The sequence below is a fragment of the Stegodyphus dumicola genome, chromosome 10 (genome assembly GCF_044657685.1).
Source record: "Stegodyphus dumicola isolate Sdum_Otavi_A_Nest chromosome 10, ASM4465768v1".
NCBI classification, from domain to species: Eukaryota; Metazoa; Arthropoda; class Arachnida; order Araneae; family Eresidae; genus Stegodyphus; species Stegodyphus dumicola.
Window position 1 is genome coordinate 161,052,444 of NC_140777.1, and position 13,732 is coordinate 161,066,175.

The following is a 13,732-nucleotide window of genomic DNA, read 5'->3' on the forward strand; positions in this document are numbered from 1 at the left end:
GTCTAGTTAACCCTAGAATGTTAATAATAGTTGTATTTAAGTTTTGGCAATTATGTTTAAAATTTATATACATTCAAAATTTATAAACAAGTGAATTTAATTATTTGATCATGAAGTATTATGTCATATATATATATATTAAATGCAATAGTTTTATTCTTGGGGGGGGAGAAAACATTCCTACTGTGGGCTTGCTCTCCAATGAATATCTTGCTGCTGTCTTTTTTTTTTTTTTTTTTTTTCCCATCTGCTGTATTCTCAAAAGATGTCGAAAAATTACAAATATGATTAAGTTGGACATGTAGATTGCACCCATTGCCATGTATGTAAGTCATAATTGGAATGCTCTTCTGTTTAGTTAGAACTGTTTAGTCCAGGAAGGAAAAAAAAAGGTGTTAAATTGCAAAGACAGCTAAAATTTGACTGCAACTATACATCTGCATCCCATCAACTTAAAATAAAAACAACCAAACAAAAATGTTATATATATTTAGTTAACATAATGGACATGTTGTCTTCTGATATTTGTTGAAATTTACTTGTTGAAATGGTTACAGGCAAATACTGCTTTCTTTTTTTTCATGCAACTGCAGTACGTACAGTGCTTGGCACAGTGTGCTGATCTTCTGATATATCATCATCTGTCTTTTCTGCTAATGACTCAAAAGACTATGTGTAAGGATAGTTAATCTTTTTGATGTTTTTTAAAGAAATTTCTGTTGTAGTTTGTGTGTGACTGTTTACTTACCACCTCGAAATACTCTGTGTGCATATTCTGCTACAAAATCTGCTTATTTTGGTCCCCTTTGCATTTTTGCCACATATTTCTGAATCACTTTCATTGAAAGGCCTAATGATCAGTGCCTTTTTATGGTCACAAACCTTAATTCTGAAATATCTGATAAATTGAAACTATTGTTTTAGTGATAGAATTGTAGGTTAAGACAATTTCTGGCTGGTATTGTTTATGTTTATTGCTACATCAATACTGTCAGAAGAAATAAGTACAATCAACTCGTTTTGCATTTGTTTATGGGATAAAATTGTTGTATCCTTCTGAAAGAAGAAATGACTAGTCAGCTTATCTGTGGCAATAACTCAAATGAGTAAAATGAAGCAAAAAATGGTCCCCTTTCTTAATAGTCATCATAACAGCTTGAATTCATCAGAAATTTTTTAGTTAATGAAGATGTTAGAAAAGCAGTTGTTCATTGTTGCATCCTTATTAAAACCCTTTATTGATTTTGCTAAAATTTCAATATCTTTTTAATGATTTTTAAATGATATTTGTTGGATTTTAAGGATAAATGTGTTTAAAAGGATGGCATCTTTGCAAATACATTAATTGCTTATTTCTTGTTGAATGAGAATTAGGCCTATAATTCAGTTAACAATTCTGAATTGATATGTCTTATATTTTTTATATGGGTGAATTAACTTTGTGTGCTTGATACTTTTTCATATTTTTTCAACCATTGAATTACAAACAATTCATATAACACACTCTCTCTATATAATTAAATCAGTAAATTTTTAATTGGGCATTGTAATATAGATTCTTTTTCCAGAATATAATCTGTCAAGAAGTAAATGAGTACTTCCCCCCCATGACTGTGACTACCACTACTAATCCTAATATAATAGTAAATAAAAATGATGTAATATGCTTACTTCGCACTAATTCAGATAATGTGTATTTGTTTTGCTGTGCCTAATTATTTATTGATGTGCGTGCATGTAAAATTTAGTCCTTTTTTGTGTAATAATTCTATGTAATTTATGTGCATATAGTCCATACCAAAGCTAAAATTAAAAAAAAACTGATGATGCAGTTTATATTTCCTATTCTGATCACATAAATGGTTTGATATGGGTCCGCTATGTATGAACCAGTATGTGTAGACTTTCTAGCACTCCCCCACCAATTTTGGTAAGGACTGGATAACTGCAGTAAGAACTTATTTTCAAAGTACAATATAACCATGCTTGGTAACTGTCGCAATCATGGTAACTGTCCCAGGTTACCATTTTAGATTTAACCACAATGTCTATAAATAACAAAAAAAAAAAAAAAAAAAAAAAGATTATGTGTGTTTGTAATGAAAATAAGCATAATTAGTGGTAATGAAATGAACCTTTTTACGAAGAGAGATTTCTAGCAATCGTTGTAGTAGTTGAGATATTTAGAACATGCATTTGACATGCTTGACTGGCGATCGGGTGGTTATTACTTAGCTGCATTGTAGAAGAATGAATAATTTGCAGACAGATGTGTTATGAGTTAACACATAATTTATTTTTGAACATTCTTGAAGGATATTTTTTCCATATCACTGCATTATGGCAGCGAATAAGCACCCCAGGATTAATATTTGACATATTACATTTCTGAAACAATGTAGGAAATCAAGCAGCAAGCAGATGATATCAGTTTTGCAAGCGAGAAAGAGCTAGAAGCAAGAAGAAAGGAAGGAAAGAGAACAAGATTGGGCAGCAAAGATCTTTTATAGGAAAGCATGGTTATATTAAACAGATTATATTTTGGATCACATGACAAGAATTAAATTAAGCAAAGCCAAATTTTAGATCTGTAACATATTAATATTCTGGAGGTTGTGTTAAAATTTCATCACATTCCAGGAATAATTGTGCAGTAGAGATCAGTTGAGGTATCACTTTTCAGAATTACAGGATTACATTAGAAAAGCTATTGCTTTGCTATTTTTAGAATGAAGAAGGGAGCATGCTCAAATTTAAAAGAGGAGTTAAAGGATTATTGTTAATTTATTATTAGAAAGGAAGATATTTTATATACATGTAGTTTCAAATAATGCTACTGAGATAAATCATTTTTCAGAACTGTGAAATGGCCAAAGAGGGGAGGGGACTAATACAAAATAAATTTTAATTCGTGCAAAATGAAGGTCTGAGACTGTCAAGTGAGAGAATGGGAAGTTCGTGAATCAAAATTTTTTTCGTTGTGATTGTTACTGCTGGTTCTCAAGATTATACATTAAATTTAACTATTATAGTTATAAAAACTTTACATTAATTAACGTAAAGTTTAAAATTACATTAAATTTAACTATTATAGTTTATAAAGCTTATACTGTAACTAGGTAGATAGTTATATGCTGCTCCAAATTTTTGCTATAATTTTTAAAATATAGGCATCCTTTGCTTAATTGAGAAACTGCAGATCATTAAAATGAATATCCAGTTTTTTTGCATTTTATAAATTGATATGAAAATTAAATATACTATGTGTATATATACATAAAAGTACTTCATGCATACAAAAAGTGATAATGATTTCTAAAAATGTCAGATTGGTATTATTTAACACGTTGAGCGCGATGCCGAATTTGCTGTCCTTCCCGTTCAGCCGGCAGTGAGCTAAGCCGTATTTTTGTTTAGAATGTTTCAATACATTTCATTAAAACTAAATTTGATCACATTTCATTGAGATTGTATATATTTTTTAACTTTCCTGCGGACCGATGTCAGCCAAACGAAAATTCCAGTGCCGGTCCCCAGGGACTGATGCCGATCACACGGAAAGTTCACTGCCGGTCTCCAGGGACTGGTGCCGCGCTCAGCGTTTTAAATAAATTAGATGGACTGAAACTGTGGCTTATTCTAAAGTGAGCTGCTAAAAGTATGAGAACTTTGTGTATTACATAGCAGCATTTCAGTTTGTGGCCTATGGACTAAAAAAAGTCCAAAAGCCTGCTTTTGTGGTTCTCCTTGGATTTAAAAAGAATGAATAAATAAAATAAAATGCAGACTAACTGTATATAAAAGGGGTGGCTAAGCTCCTTGATAGTCCGAGCCATTTTTCAAAATTTGAAATTTTTTCTGAGCTGCAATTAAATACGTATTTAAAAAGTGTGCAAAAAGGTTATTAAAAATGTTTCTTACAGAAATTATATTTATTGAAAACATATAAATAAAAGTACAAAATATGTGTATTGAATTTAAATATTAAAAATTAAACACATTTATTTTACTACTTGATAATTCTTTAAAATTTGGTAAATAATTGATGACAGCACTTCTCAATAATTCTTTGAGATGCTGGTTAGTTAATACTGATCGGTATTTGGATTTCACAAATTTTAAAGTGGAATAAAATGATTCACATAAGTATGTTGTTCCAAATATTGAAATAATTTGACAAGCAGATTTTTTTAAGTCAGGATACTTCGATTCCAGCACAAATTTCCAAAATTCAGTAATCGGAGTCGATTTATATTTTAATTGTAGAGCTTGATCTTTTTGCATCTCTATTAATTCTAATTCTCCAGATGCTTTTTGGGTCATAATTATATTGGAAATGGAAAACTCACCTTTAATTATGTTAATTTTAAATGAATTCAGAAAAAAATCAAGAGACTATGGACGGAAATGAAATTTGTTATAACGTTGCACTTAGTCTTTCATATTTGTTGTCTGTAATTTAAAAGACATTTTGAAACATGTATGGAATGATACTAATTTTTAAAAATATAATAACACAAAAATGAAAAGGAAACGGGTACATTTATCGATAGCCACAAGTAATCCGTCAGAGAGCCGCAGGTTGGCCACCCCTGTTATATACCATACTGTAACTGAAACCTTAGTTTAGAAATTATTCTTGTAAATCATCTATCATTCTTTCCCCCCAAAATTGACATTTTATTAAATTTATTATTTGTTACTACTTGCAGACTTCACATTCTGGTCTTGGCAACAATGAAAGCGAACCAAAATGTCAGTGTGTTGTATGTTAATAAAGTGCTTGTATCTAAGTGTATAAAACCCACAAAATTGAAATGGCAGTCTGAGATAAAACATACAAGTGTAAAAGTAAATCTGTGAGAATTTTCTAACGTTGTATTGAATAACTGAACAATGACAACAACAAAAAAGTTGTTTTTGATATAGCTTCCACGGTTAAAAAGGCCTTAGAAGACCCCCTATATGGTAAGCTAACATTGCAAAGAGTGGGAGACCTTAATATTTCCAGCTAACAAAAGATAAGATAAAGCAATGTTTATTGAAAAAATTATCCAAGGACATTTATTTAATACCACTCCTTAATGATACAGTCGCACACTGGATAAATGATATGGCTAATAATGTTAAAAGTCTATTTTATTCACTTCAGGTAGACAAGACAACAAGTGTTTTGAATAATGTACAATTGATTTGTTATATCAGGTATGAGTTTAACATTGACAGTCATGAAAATGTTATTTTTGAAGGCTCCACCAATGAGTACAACTGAACAAATTTTTAAAGTTCTAAGTGAGTGTGTTCCAGAAGCATGGAATTGGCTGGAAAAATTAGCTAGTGTTAGAGTAGTGGCATTTGATTTTACCTGAGTCGACTGTTTCACTCATAGAGCAACTTCGGCGGCCAAAAAAATATCTTCTAAATTTAAAAACCATGTTAGAAGATAGTATTAAGATAATTAACCTTATTACAAAAGCCTTTGAATACCAGGATATTTTCATTACTTTGTGATGATGTGGGTGTTGAGCACAGATGTTTTTTTTCCTTCATTTTAAAGTTTGCTGACTTTCATGGTCTAAGGCAGGTGTGGGCCAACTTTTTTGTATATAAAATCGACTTTTTATCTTGAAAGTGTGTCATCGACCTTGTTGTCATAGGTGTAGTCTAATGGAGGGAGAAGGGTGTAAAATACACTGGTGTGCAAAAATTAAGGACGAAGTTGAAAAATTAGCATATCAGCTGAACGAAGAGGCAGAGCGGACAGAAAGACCAATCAGGAGATTAAGTAAGGTGATGTATGGTAGCACATGCGCAGATATGCAGGTAGACGTAATGGGGGAGTGTCTGAGTAGTATAAAGCATGTTGTCGGTGTAAGATCAGTATTTCTGGCAAAGAGATTGCACGCCGTATAGCAGTTAAAATCACACCGAGTTGCTGCCTCAGCGAGAAATGGCGAATAATCAATCTGTTAGACGACATCTGGATGCTTTTACCCGAGGTCGAATCATTGGGAAGTTGGAGGAAGGCCGCAGTGTGACAAGTGTGGCTGCAGAGTTAGGAATTGCTCACAGCATCGTTTCACGACTTTGGAGACAATTTCAAACTACAGGAACAGCTATCTGTGAATTTAGTAGTGGTCGTCCACAAGGAACCACAACCGCAGATGACCGGTATATTGCCTTACAGGCCAGAAGAAATAGGCGGCAGACAGCGGGAGAAATTGCTAGACACACGACACAGGCGACTGGACGACCGATATCGCGTTTTACCGTGGCCAGAAGACTGCACAGTGGTGGTCTGTTTGCACTATGCCCTGTACGGTGTGTACCTCTAATGACTGCCCATCGGAGAAGGCGTTCTCTGTGGTGCCGGGAAGACCGGAATTGGAGAGACAATGAATGGGGACGAGTACTCTTTACAGATGAAAGCAGATTCAGTCTGAGTAGCGATTCTCATCGCATACTCATCTGCAGAGAGCGGAGAAGCCGCAATCATCCCTCGAACATCATTGAAAGGGACAGGTATGGAGGTGGCGGTGTTCTCGTTTGGGAAAGGCATCATGCTTGGTAGTCGTACAGACCTTCACATCTTCGACGCAGGTTCAGTCAACGGGACCCGTTATTGTAACGAGATTCTTCTTCCATATGTGCGTCTTTTTAGAGGCGCTATGGGTCCGCAGTTCCTTTTCATGGACGACAATCCACCATGTCATCGCACAGTAGCTGCCGAACAGCTCTTAGAGAGTGAGGATATTGAACGTAGGGATTGGCCGGCACGATCTCCGGATCTCAATCCCATCGAGCATGTATGGGATTTTCTAGGCAGACGCCTGGCAGCTCGTACCTTACCACCAGTAACGTTTCCGGAGCTTGGATTGGCGCTGCAAGACGAATGGGCAGCAATGCCTCAACAACTCGTTGACACCCTTATTCTCAGCATGGGCAGATGCTGTGAAACCTGCCTAGCAGTCAGGGGAGATCATATCCCTTATTAAAGACCGGATGTTTCTTGCTGGACACCCATCACAGGGATGTTTCGGCCTTCAGTCGCATTGCGCTCCATGCTACTTTTTTAATAAAGCTTCTTTTTATCCCTCTGATTTCTCTTTTAGTAAGTGTTGCTTACATTACTCATGTCTTTACGTATTGGGGATCTTACGGTATTAAATGTGTTGATTTGGAAAGCTTTTGTACAAAGTTATATTGAAAAAAAAAAACCGTCTCGTCCTTAATTTTTGCACATCAGTGTACATACAATGATTATACACTCAGTATAAGGTATAAGTGATTCAGTATAAGGTGCGTTATAATAATGAGTCTTCGGTATGGGAATCAGTCAGGAATCATCGTTCTTTAGTCTTCGTTAGTTTCCTGTCGATTCATCACACTGAACGAAAAGCAAGAATATCTATTAATATCATTATATAACTGCTCTTTCACATTCCCAGTCATTCTTTCAATTCGTCGCATCACTGCGTTTCGAGACAACTGTAGATCTTGAACTGCAGCAACAATTTCACTCTTATTTTTAAAATCGTTAAAAGTGAATCTGAATTTCTAAAAAAATTTCTTTTACAAATTCACAATCGGGAAATGGTTTACTCTTTTTTTTTTTTTTTTTTTTTTTTTATGCTAAGAGAAAGCTTACTTTGAATGATGCAGTAGTTACTTGCTTGTGATTCAACCTTGGCTTTTTAAAAACGCTTTGTTAATTTGTTAATTGAGTTTTAAGATCCCTAACTTTGTTTTCTCAGTTCAGAATTTGGTGGAAAATCTGTTTGATACTCGTTATGTAAAGCTAAAACATGTCTCCCCAGATTACCCATTTTAGCAATAGCTACTGAGCTAAGGCATATTAAACAACAACATTTATCATTCAACATTGTAAAAAAGTAATCAAGTTTCCATTCTTCAATGAAGTGATAAGTTTTCGATTTCTTCAGTTTACTAATGTTCATGGGTATACTATAATGCAAAAGAATAAATATTGAAATATATATATATTTTTTAGAAAATTCAAAATTCATGAACTGTGACTATTATCTCCGTTTATGTTGAGAGAAGTGATAACAATACTGCATACTACGATCGGACAAAGTAATACAAGTGTATTAAAATCTAATAAAGATCTATTCAAATTTACAAGAAGTATGTTAAAGTTACAATATTTTTATTATGATTTAAATACTGAAATCTTAATTTAAATAGAATTATGGTTATTCCTAATATATTTTTAATACTATCCCTTATTTTTCTCTCAGTGTCATAACCACAGTTTAGAGATCTGTTGCTGAGAATGCTCAAGTAACAAGTGTAAAACATAAGTCAAAATGTATTGTGCTGGATGGGCTGAGATCAGTGTCAGGCTGTTAGAATTCTAGGAATTTATGACCTCTGCAAATTCCCAGAATGCATTAAACTATTGCTAAAAGGTTTTGTCTTCTACAATCGCTTCAATGTCCATTGTACATGGAATTCCACTCCAATCATTGCGAATAATCGACGATCGACCAAAATTAGCCTCACGATCGACTTGTTGGCTACCTCTGTCTAAGGTACATGCAGGTTTCTTTGAATTAAAATAATCCGGTTGTCTATAAACGAAATTAACAAAGATTTTACACCATTTCTTCCTGATGATGTATTCTTGCACTGTCACTCATAGCTTTCAGATGTATTATCAAAACTAAAATGATCTAAATCTTTGTCCACAAGGTAATTCTTTGACATGAGAAAATCAAGATGTTTGAGAAGAAATTTGGTTTTTGGGTTATTGTGTAAAACAGGTAGTTTTCTCTATTTCCAGTCTTAAAATATTTTTCATTAGAAAGTATTGTTATTGGAAAAGAATTAATACATATTTCTGCATTTGAAAATCTGAGATCACGGTTGGAAACTTATTTTCCAGTAATGAATTTTCATGGTTTCATGATCTTTTCCATTGTGATATTGAAAGTGACATTTGAATGACAGAGAACAGTTAATTGAACTCTGAAATTACATTGGACTTAAAATTAAATTCAAAGCAAAATGTATGTTTAATTTCTGGACCTCAATTATGGTGAAAATAAAATATAGCGAAACAAATGGGGCTTTAAAAATTATAAATAAATAATTTTTATTTATTTATAAGTTAACTTAGTTTGCTTATGTGAGAACGGTTTTCATCCTTTTTAAACTTAAGCTTACCAGCATACATCCAAATAATGCAACAACTATACAAGAATTAGCATTGTCACTCTTATTAACGTGAGTACCAACATTTATTTAATTTTCAATAAATAAGATAGATTATCTAAATGCTAATAGCCTTAAATAATTAAAAATGAGTTTAAATTTTCTGTTAATTTAATTACTTCAAAAAGTAGAAAATTAAATGAATTTCAATTGTATTTTGTACTGGTAATGACATATATTAAAAGAAATGCTTTTGAAAGAGACAAGAATAAGGTGGTGGTTTGCAGAACATTTCACTTTATAAAAGTTGTTTTTGTTTGAAAATAGTTTAGAAATACTGCCATAGAACAGGTTCTCAACTGGTGGTACACAAGAGAAAAATAGGTGGTACGCAAAGAAGCAAAGTAGTTTTAACTATTAAATTCAAAAATTAAAACCCCAACATCCTGATTGAGTTTTTTCCTTAACACTTGTAAATTTATGTGACCTGAGCATTGTTCAAGGTCAATAGCCACTTATAGACTTTAGCAAGAGGCGAACGATCTGTCTACACGGCAGTTTTCGTGGTTCTTCCATGTTGTACATTTCACAAATATTTAGCTGCAGACATAACAAAATCTGCCGTAAATGATGTTTTTAGGAGGGTTGATAGAAAGGAATGCTGTATTTTATGGGAAATAAAAATAAGTTCCCATAAAAAAGATAATAATATCTCATTAATTCTCTTAGTTTAGAGTTTAACTATTTATTAGAATGTTGGAACTTTATGTCGCCATTTTTGCACTCATATTCATCCATTATCAATGAGAATGATTTTTTACATCGGTTTGCTGTCTTTAACAGCAGGTATTTTGTCTTGTTGTTACTTTGTATTCTTTACTTTTCTACACGATTTGAGAATGTTGTCGTTTGTTTTCGAAGAACTCGTAATATTTTATGCATTTCAATATTTGTAAAAAATAATAAAACAAACCTAGAAATTCAAAATGGAAAATGCCTCGGATTGACTGAGCAGAAAAGTAAAAATTCGCAGGTGATAGATCCAAGACAATCTACTAGCACTAAGAATATTGAAAAGAAAAGAAAAATTACTTATAGAAAATATAATGAAAGTTATTCATCACTTGGGTTTATTTCGAGTCAAGGTGAAATGGACTTGCAACCTCAGTGTGCTGTTTGTGGTGGACTATTATCCAATCAATGTATCAAACCATCGTTTCTTAAAAGACATCTTGAATCTAAGCATGCCAGTTTAAAGGATAAATCTGAAGAATATTTTAAGAAGAAATTATTGGAGTTCAAAAATAGTAAACAATTAATGAAAGGTTTTATTACTTCAAGTGGAAAAGCTTTGGAAGCTAGTTTTCTAGTAAGCCTAGGAATTGCTAAGATTGGGCAGGCTCACACTATTGGAGAAAATCTTATATTACAGCTGCTAAAGATATTGTTTAACATCATTCAACAAAAAAGTGGCTAATAAACTTAATATTCCATTATGAAATGATAAGTAAGTCAAAGCATTCATGACATGGCAAATTCGATAAGAGACACTTATTCAAAAAATAAAAACACAATGAGTATTTCGCATTGCAATTGGATGAAAGTACTGATATAATGAACTGTTCATTTATTAGTTTACATGCATTTTGAAGAAGATAAACGAACTGCTGAAGAGTATTTATTTTGTGAACCTCTTCATGATAGAGCAACTTCTAGTAAAATTTCCAAAGTGATTAACAGTTTTATGTCTAAGAATGATTTTCCTTTGAATAAGAGCATTCCCATATATGCAGTGATGGAGCTCAGTCTTTAATAGGAAAACATTCTGGAATGATTTCTCAAATAAAGAAAATTGCAACTGTAACTAAATTTACTCATTGCTCCATATAGTGTGAAGCTTTAGTAGTAGCCAAAACAGTCCCTGAAAGCCTGCAAATTGTTTTAAATCAATTAAAGAAGCTGTGAAAATTGTTATTTTTTAAAAGTCGAACTTTAAATTCCTGAATATTTAAGATTTTAAGCCAAGAGATGGGCAGTGAACATGAAACGCTTTTGTTACATTCCGAAGTAAGTTTTAAATCTTCTTTTTGAACTTCGGTCAGAAATTCAAATTTTCCTCTGTGATTAAAAATTAGAATTGCAAAAATGTTGATTTAGTGAATTATGGTTGGCACGTTTAACATATTTAGCTGATATTTTTGGAAAGTTAAAGGAATTAAAGTTAGGATTACAAGGACAAAATTTTAATTTGTTTATCATTAGAGATAAAGTAAAGGCAATGATAAGAAAAACTTGAGCTAATAATCAAAGAATTGAATAATAATATTTTAAGCTTTTTGCAACTTTTAGAAAGTTTTCTAATCGAAAATAATTTGAAAATAGAAGAATTAGCATCCAACATTAAAAATCATGTTTTTCATCGATAAATAATTTCAACATTTATTTTCCCAAGGATAATATATATATATATATATATATATTTCTTAAGGGGGGGAAAGAAAAAAAAAAGATTAGAAATCTATTTTGTTCAAATGTACCTGAAATTTTACCCCCCCCCCAAAAAGTAGAATTTCCTAGAATGGAAAAAGAGGGATAGAAATTTCCTGTAATTGAACTCGAAATAAAGATTTAAAAAATAACACACTTGTTAACTTTTGGCTTATTTTAAAAAAAAAAAAAAAAAGAAGCATTTCCAAATAAAGCCGTTAAATTTTTATTGTCTTTTTGCACGACCTATATGTGTGAACAAGTATTTTCTTCCATGTTATATTTAAAAAATAAATACAGAACAAAATTAAATATTAATTCTAATTTACGCTTAAAACTAAGTGAAATAAGACCAGACATAAAGAAACTGGTTTCTCTTAAATAAGCCCAAATTTCATACTAAATTGTAGAATTAGTATTACAACTTAAATTTTTATAATCAAAATGGTAACCAATTTGTAATCTAATATTTAATTCAAATATGCAGTAGGTTGTGCAAATGGCGAAATATTTTTTAGCCCAGAAGGGCTATTAATTTCAAAATGGCATTTTGCATCAATTCACTTTTCGAAATGTTGCCACCAAATATTGTTGCTATGTATTATATTTAAAGAAACTAAATAATGAAGAATCTGCATGAATGTGTCTTGCACAGCGAAAAAGCAGCAGTACCAAGAGCCATCAAATTTTGAATAACGTGCCCTTCCAAACGAATTTCATGGCCACTCAGAAGCCCAAATTTTGAATTTGTTTTATTATCTATTTCAAATTCTTCTAAACTTTAACAAACTTTTGATTAATAAACTTGACAATTTCATGAATTTTTGATTAGTAAACTCAACAATTTCATGGCGAGCAATAGCAAAACTATATTTTTTTTTTTTTTTAATTTCCAGTATGCGAAACTATGTATCAGAAATTATGCTGTTTTTAAGTATTTTGTAATATTGCTGTTGAATTGAATGTGATGTGTTTTACGCACAAAGAACATGATATTTAATAAATAAAGGTAGCACACCAAACATTTAAAAAAAAAAAAAAAAAAACTTTTGACCCTAAGATAAAATCTGAAAGCATACAGATTTTCTTTTTTTTTTTTTTTTTTCTTTTCTTTTTTTTTTTTTTAAGCCCAAAAAATTAAGGAATAGCAAAACTATAATTTTTTTTTTTTTTTTAAATTTCCAGTATGCGAAACTGTGTATCAGAAATTATGCTGTTTTTAAGTATTTTGTAATATTGCTGTTGAATTGAATGTGATGTGTTTTACGCACAAAGAACATGATATTTAATAAATAAAGGTAGCACACCAAACATTTAAAAAAAAAAAAAAAAAACACTTTTGACCCTAAGATAAAATCTGAAAGCATACAGATTTTCTTTTTCTTTTTCTTTTTTTTTTTTTTTAGCCCAAAAAATTTTAGCCTTTCTGGGGCAAGTAACTTCGTTTTGGCATTTTTCATTGAAAACTTAAATGCCTGTTTCACTTTTCCAATTGTTGCCCCCCCAAATATTATTGCCTTGTGCTATATTTAAAGGAATTAAATAATAAAGAATCTGCATAAATGTATGTATGTTTCTCACATTGTGATAAAACAATGGTACCAGCAATTTTGAAGAGCCATCAATTTGTACTTAGAGCCATCAGTTTTGAATAATGTAATCCTCCACCGAATATGGGCATTTGGATACCCTAATTTGAAATTTGTTTTATTATCAATTTCATATTTTGTAACACTTCAATGAATTTTTGATTGACAAACTCAATGATTTCAAAGTGAGCAATGGCAACATTGTGCAGAGGGTGGGAAACATCTCCAGTGCCGAGACTGAGTATCTGAAATTTGTAAGATATGCTCTTTTAAATATTTTGCAATATTGCTGTTGAATTAACTTTTATGGTTTAAGTGCGAAAAACATGATATTTAATAAATAAAGGTAACACTCAAAAACGCATCTTTGGGCTTAGTATAAAATCTGAAGGCTTTCGGGATTTTATATATATATATATATTTCTATTCAGAAAACGAAAAATAATCATTGTAAAATGTTTTGATGGTATTTAAGGTTT

At 31.7% G+C, this 13,732-nt stretch overlaps 1 protein-coding gene across 10 annotated transcripts in view; it reads left to right on the forward strand.

The window, feature by feature from the left end:
* LOC118187598 (putative ATP-dependent RNA helicase TDRD12) overlaps window positions 1–13,732 on the forward strand; it is a 342,589-nt gene that overhangs the window by 51,772 nt on the left and 277,085 nt on the right. The gene's annotated exons all lie outside the window — the stretch shown is intronic.